At 44.5% G+C, this 19,234-nt stretch overlaps 1 pseudogene; it reads right to left on the bottom strand.

Moving 5' to 3' along the window:
• Positions 1–16,214, bottom strand: part of LOC132110066 (NLR family CARD domain-containing protein 3-like) — a 34,538-nt pseudogene extending 18,324 nt beyond the window's left edge.
• Positions 16,215–19,234: the final 3,020 nt, after the last annotated feature.

Below are 19,234 nucleotides of genomic sequence, written 5' to 3'. Positions count from 1 at the left end.
TGAAAGCTTTCCTCCCATTTTTAAAGGGCCACCACGTTCAGGTCAGATCAGACAGCATGTCAGTGGTGGCCTACATAAATCGCCAGGGTGGTGTCAGGTCAAAAACCTTGCACACCCTGACCGAACGTCTTCTGACATGGGCACATTACAATCTGCGCTCGCTAAGGGCAGTGCATGTACCTGGCATCCTGAACCGGGGCCCGGACATGCTTTCCAGGGCGAATGTTCCCCCTGGGGAGTGGTCTCTTCACCCACAAACGGTTCAGTTGATGTGGAGCATCTTCGGCAGGGCAGAGGTCGACCTCTTCGCCTCAGAAGACAACGCTCATTGCCCAATATATTTTTCAAAGAGCAGGGACGCGCTGGCCCTCGATTGGCCCAGACGCCCGCTTTATGCCTTCCCACCGGTCGCGATGCTACCACAGGTCATCGATCGGGTCAGGAAGAGCAGATGTGCTATGCTGCTAGTAGCCCCACTCTGGACGACCCAACCTTGGTTCTCCGAGCTGATGCAGCTGTCCAGTACAGCCCCATGGCCAATACCGCTGCGGAAAGATCTCCTCACGCAGCTGAAGGTTGCGCTCTGGCATCCCCACCCCGAACTTTGGGCCCTTCATGTATGGCCCCTCAACGGGTACCCGGGAACCTCCCTGAGGGAGTGTTAAAGACCATTACGGAAGCCAGAGCGCCCTCAACCAGGCGCCTTTACGCGCAGAAATGGTCAGTGTTCTCCACCTGGTGCGGGACACGGAACCTAGACCCTCACTTATGTGACGTGACGGAGATACTCTCCTTCCTACAGGAGCGTTTAGATGCGGGCAGATCCCCGTCTACGCTCAAAGTGTATGTGGCAGCCATTGCAGCTTCTCATGCTCCGGTGGCCGGCCTATCACTGGGAAAAAACGAACTGGTCATTCGTTTCCTTAAGGGAGCTCGTCGGATGAACCCTCCCCGACCCCCTTCAATCCCTTCCTGGGACCTGTCTACGGTCCTAGAGGCCTTAAAGGGCCCCCCTTTTGAACCGCTTCAGTCTGTCGATATGAAGCTTCTTTCGTTCAAAACCGCTTTTCTACTGGCTCTGGCCTCAGTCAAGCGAGTGGGGGATTTACATGCGCTATCTGTAAGCGCTGACTGTCTCGAGTTTGGGCCTAATGACTCCAGAGTCATTCTCAGACCAAGACACGGCTATGTCCCCAAGGTGCTCTCAACACCGTTCAGAGCACAGGTCATCTCGCTGTCAGCCCTTTCCTCGCAAAGCGACGAAAGCAACGCGAGCTTCATCTGCCCCGTCAGGGCTCTAAAAACCTATATTGCGCGCTCCGCCTCATTCAGGAGGTCGGACCAGCTCTTCATAGGCTTTGGTGGGCGCACCCGAGGTCTCGCCACCACGAAGCAAAGCCTATCGCGATGGATAGTAGACACTATCTCGCTGGCTTACAAATCTAAAGGCCTTCACTGCCCGTTCGGCATCAGAGCCCATTCCACCCGAGGTATGGCCTCGTCATGGGCGTGGTCCTGCGGGATACCACTGGATGATATCTGTGCGGCGGCAGGCTGGGCCTCTCCGTCCACATTTATTAGATTCTATAATCTGCAAGTCCCTGCCCTGCAGGCCAGGGTACTTTCTATATAGACGTGCTAAGCCTTATCACGTCCCCCTTTTTTCGTTCCCTATATAAAGCTCACTAAGGTTGGCTGTTGGGACTGGGATTTCTCCTGCTATAAAGCCCCGGGCTCTCGCCTCGGGCTGTGACAGGTCGAAGTTCCCGAGCACGCACGGCGTTTTACATTGTGTTCCCATAGCGTAAGCTAGCTTACGCAGTACGAGAGTACTCTCGAAAGGGAACGTACTCGGTTACTAACGTAACCTCGGTTCCCTGAGATGAGGGAACGAGTACTGCGTAACCTGCCCTGCTATGTGCTCGGACCGGGTGATCGCTTCAGTCGATTTAAAACCTGATCCCTATGGCGAAGCGGTGGCTTATATAGTTCCAGCCACGCCTATTTTGGCGCGCTCTGACGTCCAATGGGCGCGAAGCGCCCCCATTGGTTCGTTCCTCTCCGCCGCCTCACCATAGGTTGCTGCAGTTGCCACAGCACAGCCAATAAGCGCGCGAGCCGCTTCGCTTAGGTCTGCTGTGCTGCAGCACTGCGTTTTACATTATTTAAAAATTAAGGATAATTTTTGGCTTCATATTCTCGAGAAAAGGGGACCTTTTCCCATAGCGTAAGCTAGCTTACGCAGTACTCGTTCCCTCATCTCAGGGAACCGAGGTTACGTTAGTAACCAAGTACGTTTGTTTACAGGTGCAAAGGAAGCAAAGTTTCCTTACTTTAGCAAAGGAAAACCAGTCTCCTCTTGGCATATATCGAAATCCTCTGACATTCTTCTTTACAAATCCTCATTTTGTACCTCTAATTAGTGACCGTTGTTTTTTTATTGATATCTCATACATACTGTATGTCACCCGCATGGAACTGTTTCCGTGTACGACAGTGAGCGCAAGGTAGATTAAAATTATTATTACATTTTAAATATGATTATTTTTATTACAAAAATGCATCAATACAGGAGGCCTTTGTTCACCCCCAGAGCCATTTGAGATCCTTTTTATATTTAACTTCTTGTGGACTGATGCACTGCAACACCCGATGACTCCAATGACTGAGCTTGGAATAGCCAGGACAATTTTTAATATAACTCTGACTGGATTCGTCTGAAAGAAGAAAAAGTCATATTCACCTAGGATGCCTTGAGGGTGAGTAATTTATGCCCTAATTTTCATTTTTGGGTGCACTAACCCTTTAAAATACTCCGTCATTTTGGTCATACAGATAAGAGTAATACATATTTCGAATCTGTAAAGCCTCTACGTTTATTTGTGTGCACTCACTGAAATGAAACATTGTGCTTTTGTAAAATAATGAAAGCAAACAGGATGCACGTTCTGCCTTCTCAGCCTCTGTGAACTTGAGCACAAAACTCTGCATATACTTGCCTTTCAGACATTACATATATATATATATATATATATATATATATATATATATATATATATATATATATATATATATAGAGTGAAATGTCTACTTTCAAGTGATACAATTAAAATCTGAAAAAACAAATATTCTCAGATGATGTAATCTGTATGAAACTTGCATGCAGGCACATCCACTACTGTGAAGATGACGAGTCAGTGTGGCTGACAGAAACACAGAAAACACTAGTTTATCAATAGATTATTAAATGCTAATGCAGTTTAATCGTACTGTTTTTCCCTGACACATTCATCATCATTACTTCTGCCAGTGTGCTGTGGCAATCTTTATGGATGCGCTTGAATGCTTATTAGGCTATGAAGACAATTAAATGCTCATTAAAATGATTTAAATGGTTTATTAATAAACGTGCGATCTGTCGACTAATGCTTAAAATGAACAACTACTAGTTGAGTTGTGAGTTGACAGGTCTAGTCTAGTTTTTCCACAAAAATAAAAAAAATCTGCAAAGTTGTGCAATAAAATCAATTTATGCAAATATTAAATACACCTCAATCAGCAGACACTGGATACATTAGCTTAAGTAAAAGAGGTATTTAACACTCACAGAGCTTTTCTGCAGTTTTTCACAGCTGGTAAGAGTTTTTTGCGACCTTCTTCTGATGTATTAAATTTCTTGGGATCAAGTTCCTCCAGCACATCTTCTGACATCTGATACATGTAGGCAATTGTTGAGCAAAGTGCAGAAGACAGTTTTTTCTCTGAGTGTTTGTCTGATTTCAGAAACACCTGGATCTCTCTGTACAGAGTCTGATCTTTTATTTCAAAGAGACAAAGAAAAAGATTGATGGATCTGTCAGCTGAAAGATTATGTCCATGTTTAATTTTGTCTTTAATATAAACAGTTGTTTTCTCAATGCTCCTTGAGCAGCTGTGAGTGTTTGTCAGTAGATCCAGTAAAAGTCCCTGATTGGAGTCCAGTGAGATGCCTAGCAGGAAGCGGAGAAAAAGATCCAGGTGTCCATTCTCACTTTCTAAGGCTTTATCTACTGCTCCTCTAAGCAAATTATGCAGGGAATCAAAAAACCTTAGTACCTCTACAGTGTTAGTAACATAACAATAAAACACATAAATAGCAGCAAGAAACTCCTGAAAACTCAGATGTATGAAGCAGTAGACTTTCCTCTGATGAATCACAGATTCCTCCTTAAATATCTCGGTGCAAATCCCAGAATACACTGAGGCGTCAATGACATCAATGTCACACTCTTTCAGATCCTCCTCATAGAACATGATATTGCCTTTCTTCAGTTGTTTAAAAGCCAGTTCAGCAAGTTTCAAAATCATGTCTCTGTTGGACTGCTGGAGTTTTCCAGGATCTCTCTCATCATACTTCTGATTCCTTATGTTTATGTGAATAAGCAGAAAGTGGATGTACATTTCAGTCAGAGTTTGGGGGATATCTGCACTCTCATCTTGTTCCAGGATGTTCTGAAGCACAGTGGATGAGATCCAGCAGAAGACTGGTATGTGGCACATGATGTGGAGGCTTCTTGATCTTATGATGTGTGAGATGATTCTGCTGGCTTGATGCTGATCACTGATCCTCTTCCTGAAATATTCCTCCTTCTGAGGGTCACTGAATCCCTGAATTTCAGTCACCCGGTTGATGTATTCTGAAGGGATTTGATTGGCTGCTGCTGGTCTAGAGGTGATCCAGATGTGAGCAGATGGAAGCAGTTCTCCTCTGATGATGTTTGACACTAATACACCAACTAATGAAGACTTATTTATATCAGAAACCAACTCACTTTCTGAAAATCTCAGTGTGATTCGGCTTTCATCCAGACCATCGAAGATGAACACAACTTTACATTCATCATAAACCTTTGAGTCCAGATCTTGAAGTTCAGGAAGAAAGTCAAGCAGAATGTTGTGAATACTGTACTGATTGTCTTTAATCAAGTTCAGCTCTCGAAATGGAAGCACAAACATGAAATCTACATCCTGATTGGCTTTTCCCTCAGCCCAGTCCAGAATGAACTTCTGCACAGAGACTGTTTTTCCAATTCCAGCAACTCCTTTAGTAAGAACAATCTTTATTTTGTCATCCTTTCTTCTCTTCCCATAAAATCATTGCTCAGGTAAGGATTTAAAGATGTCATTGCAGTGAATTTGAGTGTTTTGTCAATGCTGTGTTCTGGCTGTTTTCTCTATCTGTAACACTTCATGTTCCTCATTCACCCCTTCACTTTCTCCCTCTATGATACAAAGCTGTGTGTAGATCCTGTTCAGGAGTGTTTGATTATCCTGTAGTTTGATTCCCTCAAATAAGCACTCATACTTGTTTCTCATGCTGGTTTTGTGTTTCTCTTTGACTCTCTGCAGGACATCAACCACCAGAGAATCCTGCTGCAGATTTGTGTAACAGAGAGCAGAACTGGATTCTTCCGAGACTTTATATGTTTGTAGAACAGGACGTATTATAGACCTCTTCTTGCATTGAGGGCAGTCAAAGTCTTGACTGAACTTATCCCAATAGCAGCTGATACACTGTCTGCAGAAACTATGTTTGCAGGTAATTGAGACTGGATCTCTCATAACCTGCTCACACATTCCACATTTGGAAAGATCCTGCAACAAACACCTACAGAGAGATCTCAGATGTGTTATTTAATATAATCAGAAATACATGCACATTTTGAAAAGTTTCTAGCAAAAGGCTGATTTATACTTCTGCGTAGGCTACACACCAGTTTTCATTTATACTCCTGCATCGACGTGCAATTACAAATGCAGACTGCAAGTCTGGAGTGTCCATGGGCATGTTGCTAGTGTAATCAAAAGAATTAAGGCAAAAGCCGAAGAAGAAGCAGCTTCTCGGAGAAGCATCAGCTGTGATGGCGGCAAATAAATATCCAAGAACAAATAATTTATTTAAAACTAAAAAAAAGAAAAAAAAGAAAAGACAACAGTGGAGCAGGAGAAGATGGCACTTTTTCATTCTCCATAAGGACTTGTACCATGGCAGAACAACATTTTTTTGTCGCGGACAACTAGTGCTATGTTGTATAATAAATTTAAAGACACCTGTTCTTTGCTTTGTTTATTTTAAATAAGAAGGTGTAACATTAAAGTATATTAAAGTGCAAAAACACCCATAAAAGTCAAATAAATATGGAGGGAAGTGTTTTAGCAGACTAATCAAATAGAATAGGAATGTTACATTTCTAGAAAGGTGTACGTCAGGCGTAATTCAACGCAGAAGTATTAATCAGCCTCAATTCGCTAATCATATTTGCTAATAAGTGTTGTACCAAGTTTTTTATTACACTGTCACTTTTCACTTAAGACTCAAGAACATGCTGATATTGTTTCATGAATCTGCTAACAAACTGATCATAATTTGAAATTTTTTTAAAAACAGAAATGCCTAGGTTTATCCTTCTGTCATGTAAAGGCTATTTAAGGGATAGTCCATCCAAAAATGATAATTTGCTGTTAATTTAATCAAGGTCAGGGCATCCAAGATTGTCTTTTTTTTGTACAACTGTAAAGAAGATTTTTTTAGCTGAAACCGTGGTCCTTGGTGACTCATAAAATGCAAGTCTGCAGCTGCCCATTTTTGAGAATTACAAAGGCATATCAAAGAACACAAATTTAATACCCATGGATCCTGATGATATATTGAGGTCTTATCATGTGAAATGATCAGTCTGTGTAAGAAATTGAACATTATTTACAACATAATTACCTCTAATCCACACAGCCTCATGCAAACAGACCTAAGTGATGTCTGGTTTGCGAACGAATCATTCTTTTGTAAAAATTCTTTTTGGTGAACTATTTGAACCAGTTCACCGAATCGTACTGAACCATCTATACTGTTAGCAGTTCTGAACAGTTCATCACTCAAACACAAGACACAGCCGAAATACCAGCATATATGCTCCTATGAGGTTGGTTTTTGCCAACTCATTTAACACTCCAACAGAACACTGGACTGAAGAAAAAGTTCCAACACAGACTAAAGATTGAAGAGCCGCTGAAATGCAACTGAATATGCAAAATGAATATGCGAACCAAGCACTTGAATGAAGGGGCGAAATGAAAGTTTTTATGGTTTCTTATAATTTATGTAAAAAGGTGAGCATCTTACATCATTTTCGTTTTACATCATTATTTGGTGCTTTAATATTATTATGTGTATATGTTACTAGTGGTCGACCGATATAGTTTTTTTTTGACAGCCGATGCCGATATCTTGGAAAGCAGGGGGACCGATAGGTGATATAAAGCTGATATGTATGTATATATTTTCATATTTAAGAAATTTGAAATAATTTGACAGTAGATTAAAAAATACATGTGTAACATAAACATACTTTAGATGACAAAGTATTTTTCACAAATAAATAAATATTTATTAAAAATATAATTAAAAGGACGTAACCATTGTAACTAACAGGGAATTCAGTATTTTGGGAAGTTTGTGTGCACTGGGAATCATATTTTTCAAATAAAGTCGAGGTAATACTCATTTTACATACAGCACACAGTGAAAATTACATAAATATGACAGTGGGCGAATGCATAATTTGAAATCACAAGTTTAAAGTTTAAATCATTCAATTCACACGGAACGACCATCACGCAGAGAACACACGATCATGCTGGATACACATACACACTTCACAAGATCTCACAGCTGGATTCGACTAAGTTTACAATGTTTGTGAAATTAAATATTCATTAGTCATTGTGTATTTGCTTAATGCTGATGGCAAACGAGAAAGTATTATAATGTTTGTATAAGTATACATTAATTTCTTTGTTTAACCATTCTATCTGATTATTAGACTGACTTCTATTCATATTAGACAGAACTGTTAACAACGACAGTAAACAAGAGAGAGAGTATGAGCACTGTATGCAGGGGCAGACTGGGATCAAAAAGTGGCCCTGGACATTCTGGCCCACAGCAGCCCACCACATCACAACGCATCCGCCCCTGTTTTGATGTCATTTATACATTTAGTATTTAAGTAAACAGTTTGGGAATTTTAACCAATATGGCAACTGATCCTCCGTTGAAAAAAATAAAATAAAAAAACCTGCGTGCAGCAGCTGTACATGCTCATCACGACACAAACATTCTCCTAGAACTCACACTTCGCGTTCAGTTAACAGATCCATACGAACCATGCATGAAAGAAAAGTTTATAAATTCAAACGATAGTTCCCTCTCGAGGCGGGAACTCAACATTACGTCAGCTAAGACGTATATGGGAACTCCTCCCTTCTCCACTTTTGCTGAAATCTTATTGGCTAACGCCAGCTGGGGGCAGCTGGCCAATTGACGCGAAGCATGCAAATACTGACAGGTTCGCGGGCAGTATAAATTGCATGGGCGCGAAAATTACGTCAGAATCTCTTTTTTCACGCTAGAAGTCTTATCTCAGTCATCGTGGAAGTTGCAATAGAGGACTACTCACCCTGTTTTTCCTCTCCGCATCCGATGGCTGCTAATGCTAGATTCGGACCTTCACCAGTTCTGTGTGACCTGCCTGGGATTCTCACACGGACCACACGTGCGTCCACTGTGCCCAGCTGCCAGTGCGCGCCCTCAGAGCCACAGTGGCTCGGAAAACAGCGGGAATGAGGCCCACTGCCGCCAGCGAGCCGCTGGTGGGCCCTCCCCCGCCCGAAGACGAGTTTGACGTCGGCGTGGTGGGCGATAGCTTCCGCCCCACGAACTTCGTCCTCTTCGGAGCTGGCGAGGAAAACGACTCCATGTCGCTTTCGACATCGGAAAAGGTTTGGACCTCTCAGTAAAGAGGGATCGCCCCGACCAAGAGGGCCCTGCAGACCTCCAGGGGGAGCTCGTCAGGGTCTTCGGAAAGGCTGTCACGGTGCTGGGTCTCGCTTGCAACGCACCTGACGAGCCTGTGAAAGGTAACTGGACTCGTGGCTCCTCCAGTCGAGCTGCTACCAGACGGCATTGAGGCATGCAAGAGCTCGCAGTGAAGTCGTGGGCTGCACCCCAATCGGCGCGCACCCACTCTGCTACGCAGGCCATGTTCACGCACGTGGACGGGGCGGAAACCCTCCCCCCATCGAGGAGACTGTGCACCTGTGCCCGTATCCCTATGCATTTGGTTCGGACCACAACCTGCCTTCCAAGCCGTGCGGTTCACGGCCCTTAGACGGAAAAAGCTGATCTCGCGCTGATGGTTACTAAGCGCTCTTCTCAGCCGTTTCATGGGGCTCATGGTCGTCCTTACAGGCACCTATGGCTTACCCTAGCTGTCCTGGAAGACGCGGACCATAGGACGCTCCTAAACGTTCTAGTTGCTCCCTCCGGCCTCTTTGGTGACGTCATGGAGCTTTTCTCAGAGACACAGAAAGCGTGCCAAGGCGATGAGCCACATGATACCCCGTCGCTCACTCCAGTCTTCATCTGCGAGGTTCCGCTCTTAAGCACCTCGTCAGGCTCTAAGCCCAGCTAAAATAGCCCGCCGTGACACCCCGCTCTGAACCAGACGCTCGTTTCGGCCGAAACCAGCAGTGGTAAGAACCTGGGAGGAAACGTCAGGGTCGGTTGAGGACCCCGCGCCGCGAGAGAGCCAGCGCGGCATTGAGCCGTCTCCCTGACTGACCGATAGTGAAAGAGTGAGTGCGCGGGAGGCCCCGCCCCCAAGTGCCATGTTCAAATGCATCATGTCCCCCATTTCCTTCGGGTGACGATTACTATGTGTGTTTGAATGCTGTTTGTGTGAGTTCCACAATAGAAGCATGTACACAATCAACAAAAGAGCTTTTCTTTCTCTTACACTCAACACTGTGTCACTCGCCCTGTCTCATAGCAGCGCTGAGCCACAACCCATGATTTTAATGGCCTCACGAGGGAGCGAGAGTGCCAACACCACAAAAAACACGGTGTCACCCTCCATGTTCAGATGCATTATGTCCCCCATGTTCCTTCGGGCGACGATTGCTATGTCTGTTTAAATGCTGTTTGTGTGAGTTCCACAATAAAAGCATGTATACAATCAACAAAAGAGCTTTACTTCCTCTTACACTCATCACTGTGTCACTCGCCCTGTCTCATAGCAGCGCTGAGCCACAACCCATGATTATAATGGCCTCGTGAGGGAGCGAGAGTGCCAACACCACAAAAACACGGTGTCACCCTCCATGTTCAGATGCATTATGTCCCCCATGTTCCTTCGGGCGACGATTGCTATGTCTGTTTAAATGCTGTTTGTGTGAGTTCCACAATAAAAGCATGTATACAATCAACAAAAGAGCTTTACTTCCTCTTACACTCATCACTGTGTCACTCGCCCTGTCTCAGAACAGTGCAGAGCCACAACCTATGATTATAATGGCCTCGCGAGGGAGCGAGAGTACTAACACCACAAAAACACATGCATCGTGTCCCCCATGATGTTGTGTGAGTAAAAATTTTACGTTAGAAGCATGTATCCAAATTCTTGCACCCAACATTGTGTCACTCGCCCTGTCTCTAACAGCGCAGAGCCACAAACCCATGATTATAATGGCCTCTCGATGGCGCAAGAGTGTCACACCATTACGCGACGCGACCCGCCCTCCCGCCAGTGCTTCCAGCCTCGCGGGGGCGGGGCCCTGGTCATAATAAGCCATCCGTGGCTGTAGAGGTAACGCGTCCGCGGTGTCATTTCATGGACGGTAGGAAGGCTATCCCGGGCGTTTCACCGTGGATACTGGGAATATTCACGATGGATATTCTCTCTAATTCAAACGCAGACCTCCCCGCTTCAAAGGCGTGGTCCCGTCACTGACTTTGCCCCAGAACCGTCCTGTTCTGCGACAGGAAGTTCTCAGTCTGCTCGATAGGGAGCGATAGAGCGAAATTTCCCCTCAGATCGAGCGGAATGCGCATGTTGAATTATTTGGACGATTGGCTGATTTTAGCCCACTCAAGAGATGTGCTATCAGTCACGTGAAAAAAATGCTTCGCTGTTTGGATACGCTGGGACTGCGTGTGAATAAGCAGATGAGCGTGCTTTTACGAGTCAGACTGTAACATATCTGGGAATATGTTTGGACTCGATGGCGATGCGAGCCCATCTCTCTCTAGAGCATTTCATTGACTCTGCGCTGTTTCAGACCGGGCAGGTCGTTTACACTGAGGGAATTTCAGAGGCTTCTGGGACTGAATGGCGGCGGCTTCTTCAGTGCGCCATCTGGGTCTGCTACATTGCGGCCGCTACTGTTTTGGCTGTAACTCGAGTTCCGTCGAGGGCGTGGTCTTCGGTCCACAAACACATACGGTCATTCACAGTTGCGTCAGCACTCTGAGACCGTGGAACAGCCCGGATATTCTCGGCCCAGGAGCTCTTTTCTGTACGAACGCGTCTACTTCAGGCTGGGGAGCAGTGCGTCTGGGCGTACCTGCCTCAGGCCTGTGGTCGGAGTCACAGAGAAGGTGGCACATACACCGTTTGGAATTGGAAGCGGTGTCCTTAACCCTGCAATCTGTTTGGTCGAAATTGGAGCGGCAACTTGTACTGATACAAACCGACAACACGTCTGTGGTCTCGTACATAAATCGCCAGGGCGGCGTGCGCTCCAGAGCTCTCTTCAAACAGGCAGTGAGGCTCCTGTTGTGGGCGGACCGAGACTTAATCTCCATAAGAGCGTCGCACATCCCCGGTACTTTGAACCGTGGAGTGAGCATGCTTTCGAGGAACGGGATTCCTCAAGGAGATGGAGGCTTCACCCAGGATCAGATCTAATGATTTGGGAGGGAGGAAGTGGATTTGTTTGCCACGAGCGAGAACACACACTGTAAGACGTTTTTCTCGCTATCTCACTCCCCCCTGCCGGGAGATGCTCTGACATCGCGTTGGCCAGAAGCCAGGCCTACACGTTCCCTCCGGTGAAGATTCTGCCTGTGTTGTGCAAAATCAGGGAGGAGAGAGCGTCAGTTATACTCGTGGCCCCGAACTGGCCGAATCAGCCCTAGTTCGCGGACCTGAGAGAGTTAGTGATGGCTCCCCCATGGCGAATCCCCCTCAGGCAGGACCTGCTGTCTCAGGCGAACGGCACAATATGGCACCCCAGCCACGAGCTGTGGAACCTTCATGTGTTGCCGCTGCGTGGACCATAATAAGCGGGACGCTCTGCACTCACGAGTGCTAAACACACTTACGGAGACGCGAGCACCATCAAACATTCGCTGCTACGCGCAGAAGTGGGGAGTTTTTTCACAAAATGGTGCAAGGACATTTATGTTGACCCGGGGACCTGTTCCGTGTCGGATGTTTTGCGCTTTCTAAAGCACAGTATGGATAGCGGGAGTTTGAAACCATCCACGCTGAAGGTGTATGTGACCGCTAGTGCCGCTTTTCATTCCCCGGTTGACGGGCAAGCGATCGGTAAGCACGCTCTGGTAATCAGTTTTCTCAGGGGAGCAAGGAGATTGTGTACTTCATGGCCGCCCTCCGTGCCGCAGTGGGATTTAGCTCTAGTTTTTAGGGCTCGATCTCTTACTACCGTTTGAGCCCTTAGCTTCGATTGCGGTTAAGGAGCTTCCCTGAAGTCTGCTTTGCGTTTGGTGAACGATATTGCATCGGTTTCGGACCTGGCGACTGTAACGTCACTCTCCGGCCGAGACTGGGTTTCGTTCCGAAGTCACTCGATACACCGTTTTGTTTCCCTACCCGCCTTATCTGTTGAGCCGTCAGCCTCGCATGACGCTGGTACTCAGAGCGCAGAGACCCTGTTAGGGTTTTACAGATGTATATGAATCGCTCGGCCGCCTTTCGTCAGTCGGACCAGCTGTTCGTGTGCTTGGTGGATGAAATAAGGGACTTGCTGTTTCTAAACAGAGACTTTCTCACTGGATCGTGGATGCTATTGAATGCCAGGGGAAGGATTATCCCCTCAACATCAGAGCTCATTCTGCGAGAACAATATAAATGCTTCCTGATGGGCCTGGTCTAGAGGTATGTCTGTCCAGTATTTATGTTTTTACTGCTGGCTGGTCTTCCCAGAACACAATCGCTAGGTTTTACAAGCTGGATGTACCCTCTGTAGCGTCACATGTACTTTCGGTGAGTTAAGTTTTATTCATTCTGTTATAACCAGCTATACAGTAGTTACCATGGCTGCTAACTCTGTTTTATGGTTTAAATGGTTTATGCAGTTGTCACCGCTAAGCTGTCGACTCTGTGCTTACTCTCAAGCTTGAGTGCTTTTGTGTTGTGTCTGCCCTGTTTAGTGCGGGCTTCACATTTATTGCATGAAGATATGCTAATTTCGTTAGGGACGGAGCTGATGTCTCATTGGTCTAGTTCCGCCTACCAGATGCAAGCACTCTTATCGACACGGCCATTGGCTAGAACTGTCCTGCTTATGTGTGGGGGTGATTGACTCCGTTCCAAGGCTTATCTTCACTGCTCTCACGGCGGGATTTTATACAGTTCCCATATACGTCTTAGCTGACGTAATGTTGAGTTCCCGCCTCGAGATGGAACATCTCCGGTTACTATCGTAACCTCGGTTCCCTGAGAGGCGGGAACGAGACATTACGTTAGCTGCCGTGGTCGCTGTTTGATCAGCTGTGCTAGCGTTCAGTCGTGATTCTGATGTAATTTTCGCGCCCATGCAATTTATACTGCCCGCGAACCTGTCAGTATTTGCATGCTTCGCGTCAATTGGCCAGCTGCCCCCAGCTGGCGTTAGCCAATAAGATTTCAGCAAAAGTGGAGAAGGGAGGAGTTCCCATATACGTCTTAGCTGACGTAATGTCTCGTTCCCGCCTCTCAGGGAACCGAGGTTACGATAGTAACCGGAGACGCTTTATGTGCTTTACAGATAAACTTGAAGTCTTTATTCGAGATGTTCAATAATAGATCCTCTTTTGACTCGATAATACATGTTCATGATCCGATTCGTGAACAGGTGATTCTTTTGAGTCAATCTTTTAAAATAATAATTTATTTTTTTGAACGAAACCAGTGTATAAACCAAAGGTCTGAGGTGCAGGACTTGCAAAATCTATTGTGTTTTCCAGTCGGGCTCCAAAATATATCACTGCCCTGTTCGCACTTGTTTCTAAATCTATCTTGAATAGTGATGTAAATTCCTAACTTGATTCGCGTTGTTGACTCGCTTGTAGGGGTGAAACGGATCGTAGTTGATCGTTCGCACTTGTTTCTAAATCTTGCCGATTCAAACGTTTTAAACAATTCGCACTCGTTCAAAGCACGCGCTGAGAGCAGCATTTCAGACAATGCGTTTACAGAGAATTATTTCATCTTTCGCGTATCGTAACTTCTGAATGAACACATACACTCAAAATTTTCTCAAAATAATTGTCTCTGCAAGTATTCTCGTAAACACAGTCGGTTATGTTTTAAGTGAACTTATACAGTGGCCTGCTGCTCAGAGAAATTCGCTCTACCGGATGAATCTGTCTCTCTCTCTCTGTAAATTATACGACGTGAAAGGGGGCATGTTTCAAGATATGCAATGGAGTAGACCAAACTAAACAGGGAGGCAGGGGAAAATACTCATGCAAACAAAACACACTCCTTGTCGGCCGCGCGATCGACTCATTCATCCATTTGCGTTGAAAAGAGATGTAGTATTATGATTTCCGTCATTTAAAAATATATATAGCCTATTTGTGTACCGGGCCGGCCGGCCCACATTGGCCAGAGGCCCACCGGGAAAAGTCCCGGTGCTCCAGATGGCCAGTCCGCCCCTGACTGTATGGCCGGCGACACACTGGATGCGTGTCGCAAGCGTCTCAGCCGCGTGGCGTGTCGGTTTTTCGGCTCCCATGTTAACAGGTTAGAGCTTGCAGACTGCCTGCGTGAGACGCGCGTCTCAAAACTCGTGCATGCTAGAAATAGAACCGACGCCTATTTTTACAGCGACACGCGTGCGTGTTGGAAGCGTTTCCAGGCAAAATATAATAGGAAAATATGTTTATATGTCATTTTGTACACAAATACATATTAATTCATGGCAAAGTCTGTAGGTTGATATAAATTCAGAAATAAATGTAATTTTAAAAATAAATAAATAATTATCGGTTTTTAAATATTGCACCTGTTAAACATAGTCTATTTTCCCGTCAATACTGTTGACGGTGTCTTTTATCAGTAGGCGTAGGTGTGTAAAAAAAAAGTTGATATTTTTGTCATGAAGACAAGAGCCTGGTCTGTCGGCGGTCTCCCTCTATGTCACCTACAGTAGCAGCAGCGCGCCAGCGCCGCATCAGGCATGCTTCTGGTGTGTAGACACAGAAAACGCGAAGCATCCGCCACGCTTCTAGGATGCTTCTGGCACGCAGCAGAGACGCCACGCAGCCAGTGTGTCACCGGCCTATGTGCTCAGGGACTGCCTTTCTCAGCACCATCAAAATAAAAGTCCTGCCTTGAACACATCGGCCAAGCAGATAAACGTATCGGCCGATTCCAATATTTGAAAAATGCCAAATATCGGATATATCAGCCTCGGCAATATATCGGTTGACCACTACATGTTACATCATTGTGTGATTACGGAAAAAAACTAGTGAATTGAACTGAATCTCAAAGCACCAGTTCGTAGAAAAGAATGCCTACGGTCTACAGGTAATAGTGTTGTAAAATAATGTTCCGTTTCCTGCACAGACCAATCGTTTAGCTTCATAAGACTTCAATATATCATCAGGAGCCAAGGGTATTCATTTTGTGTTCCTATTATGCTTTTTTTTTTTTTTTATTGTGCAGCCGTTGATTTGCATTTTATGAATCACAAAGGTTTTCACACAGTTTCAGGCGAAAATCTTCTTTACTGTTCTGGATGGCTTGAGGGTGAGTAAATTAACAGCAAATTTTCATTTTGGGTGAACCATACCTTTGAGATTAAATCTTGTGTCTCACTTGATGTCAGAGTTCACTGCTCCGCCACTGAATTCAGGTGTAATGTCCATAGATACATCACTCTTCATAGACACACAGCTGGGTTCTGGAGTTCCCGCCCTTTTAGTCTGAGCAGAAACAGCTCTTTTTCTCTTCTCATGGAAACTCATTTTAGAGGCCCTGCTGTTCTTCAGAAGTGGCAATCATTATGTCTGCAAATACATACATACATACATTAAAATGGGGCATAACTGTCCTGAATGATAAAGTGGTCATGTGATGCATTTTAATGTTTTCCCTGTACTTTAGTGTTTTGTAGCTGCTTGTGCATGTATAAGATCTGCAAAGTTACAAAGCTCAAAGTCTCCCACAAAAGGAATTTTTCTATCTAAAATAGAAGGCTGATCCAGACCAGCCAGAAACACAAAATTGGCCCTAAGTGAAAATGTCCAAATTGGGCCCAATTAGCCATTTTCTCTCCCCGGTGTCATGTGACTCATTAGTGTGACAATGTTTTAGGTGTGAATAGGGAGCAGATGTGTTAAATTTGGTGTTATGACTCTTACTCTTTCATACTGGTCACTGGAAGTTCAACATGGCACCTCATGGCAAAGAGGATCTGAAAAAAGGAATTGTTGCTCTACATAAAGATGCTTTAGGCTATAAGAAGATTGCCAAGACCCTGAAATTGAGCTGCAGCACAGTGGCCAATACAGCGGTTTAACGGGACAGGATCTACTCAGAACAGGCCTCGCCATGGTCGACCAAAGAAGTTGACTGCACGTGCACAGCGTCATATCCAAAGGTTGTGTTTGGGAAATAGACGTATGAGTGTTGCCATCATTGCTACAGAGGTTGAAGGGGTTGGGGGGTCAGCCTGTCAGTGCTCAGACCTTATACTGCACACTGCATCAAATTGGTCTGCATGGCTGTTGTTTTTGATGGTACAAAAAGAAGAACCGTGCCATCCATAGCAAAATCATCTTCATTCATGACAATGCACCATCTCATGCTACAAAGAATACATCTGTGTCATTGGCTGCGATGGGCATAAAAGATGAGAAACTCTGATGTGGCCACCATCCTCCCCTGACCTCAACCCTATTGAGAACCTTTGGAGCATCCTCAAGCAAAAGATCTATGAGGGTGGGAGGCAGTTCGCAACAAAACAGCAGTTCTGGGAGGCTATTCTGACATCCTGCAAACAAATTCAACAGAAACTATACCCATTATACCCTAATGGTTGATGACTTGAAAATTATACTCACTGTTATTTGTATTGACTAATTATGAAAATCAGAGAAAGATATAATTTGCATAATTTGGAATGCGGTGTATACGTCAAAACCTGATTTTTTTAGTTCATGACAATTTATTGGTGAGCAAGTTATATAAAGCTAAATATCTCCAATCTGTTCTGATTAAGAAACAAACTCATCTTGGATGTCCCGAGTACATTTTCAACACACTTTCATTTTTGATTGAACTATTACTTCAAGTAGTTTGGCATAATCTTTATTGTAAAAAAATCTTACAATAGGCTTTTTGTCTCCCAAATTAAGTAATTTATAAACATTTATCAACTACAGTGCAGCTTTATAGCAGTCAAGGTTGTCACGTCTGTTGACTGTCTTGAAATCTCACTGCCTTGTGTCATGGCCAACTGCTGATTTTTCAACAGCTATGTTTTACAGAGTAACATTAAGGGAACTTTAGGAAGGAGTAACTTTGTGGGGTTTTTTTTAACACAAAGACTAAGAAATACTTTTTACACATTTTCCTTTTCGTAGAGTTAAATCAATTAAATTAACCTTCAGCAGTCTAATATACCTGCACAGAGCTATCCATAAGCATTCCTATTTACTTAAACGTTAGTTGAGCTGCAGGGGGAATGCTTCAGCCCTGGATGCAGTGTTGTCAGAGTACGATAATTATCGTATTTGTACGAAAAAATTTTACCTCTGTACGATGTACGATCAATAATAAAAAAAAATCCCTTAATGTACGATAATTTCAGAATTCTATGAAAATTTAAATGAGGGTAGTTGCAGTCATATGGCTTCTTTACTCATACACGAAATCGGCTCACTCTAAATGGGTTCGTGTGCACCTCAGGGTGTGTTAAGAATGCAGGAGTGTGCCCTGCTTTAAAGCCAACGAGCACTAGTTGCGGTCCATGACAGCAAGAACCCCTTCAACATCTGGCAACACGAAGGATTCCGATGACAGCGGCTCAGATGTGGAGTTAACTGCACCACGCAGCAACAACTAAATTCCTTCTTCACTGGACACGACAAAGCAAGTGTTAAAAATCATTTTAATATGATTTAATATGCGCCGCGACCATAGAATGTAAAAAAATATGGACTTAGTGTCCGTGACGTCACCCATAGACTCCTCAATAGCGGTTTTGAAGCCTAAAGTGTGCAGAGCGGGCCGTTGCCATCTTGGCAGCGCGTCACCGCGCGACTCTCCCGGATAATCGAAAATGGGCAAAAGGGCGGGAGCTGATTACTGAAGCCACGCCCACCTAGCGCGACGGCATTGTCAGCAGCGGCAATCCACCTGTCACTCAAGTGGCCACGCCCTTAATTATGCAGAACGTTAAGTCTTAATATAATTTAAACGGATGAGTTATAAAAAAATTCACCCCCCTCACAGTTATCATGAAAGGCAAAATTAGCAATATAGACCAAAATAATTTTTTGAACCAGGCTGTAAACATGTTTTATTCTGCTGTAAAGTTGGGCATTTTAACATGGGGAGTCTATGGGACTGACTCCCTTTTGCAGCCAGCCTAAAGCGGCCAGTCGATGAATTGCAGTTATAGTCACTTCCTTATTGGCTTCACGAGAGAGAGCGCGAGGTTGCCGCTCGGCCGCGACGGAGACAGTCACTGAAAATAATGGGATAGTATTTTGTCTCACTGCTTCCGTCCAACAATATGCCTTGTTATATATTGTGTTAATTTGCAGGTCGTGTCAAAATGTTGTTGGTTTAGAATAGATAAATAACTCTTTTGACTCGTGTACGATAATTTTCTTCCAGATACGATAATTTTGAACTTCTGGTACGATACTTGGACATTTCCAATCTGGCAACACTGCCTGGATGTAACTTAACTGTATGCTGTCATTGCTTCAGTGGCTCTCAGTTCCTAAAGAACTTCAAAAACCCGGAAATGGTAAAACATCCACTAAAATTGCTGTTACTTTCATCCAACTAGTTAAAATTAAATTAATTTCTAAGTACTGAGCTCAACAATATAATTTAACTAAATATACGGGTTAATTTTAGAAACTAAAATCTGAAACTAAAAGTGACGACAA

This window comes from Carassius carassius, chromosome 2, assembly GCF_963082965.1.
Source record: "Carassius carassius chromosome 2, fCarCar2.1, whole genome shotgun sequence".
Lineage (NCBI taxonomy): Eukaryota > Metazoa > Chordata > Actinopteri > Cypriniformes > Cyprinidae > Carassius > Carassius carassius.
Note: the sequence above shows the minus strand (reverse complement) of the source record. Positions and strands in the feature narration are given on the sequence as shown.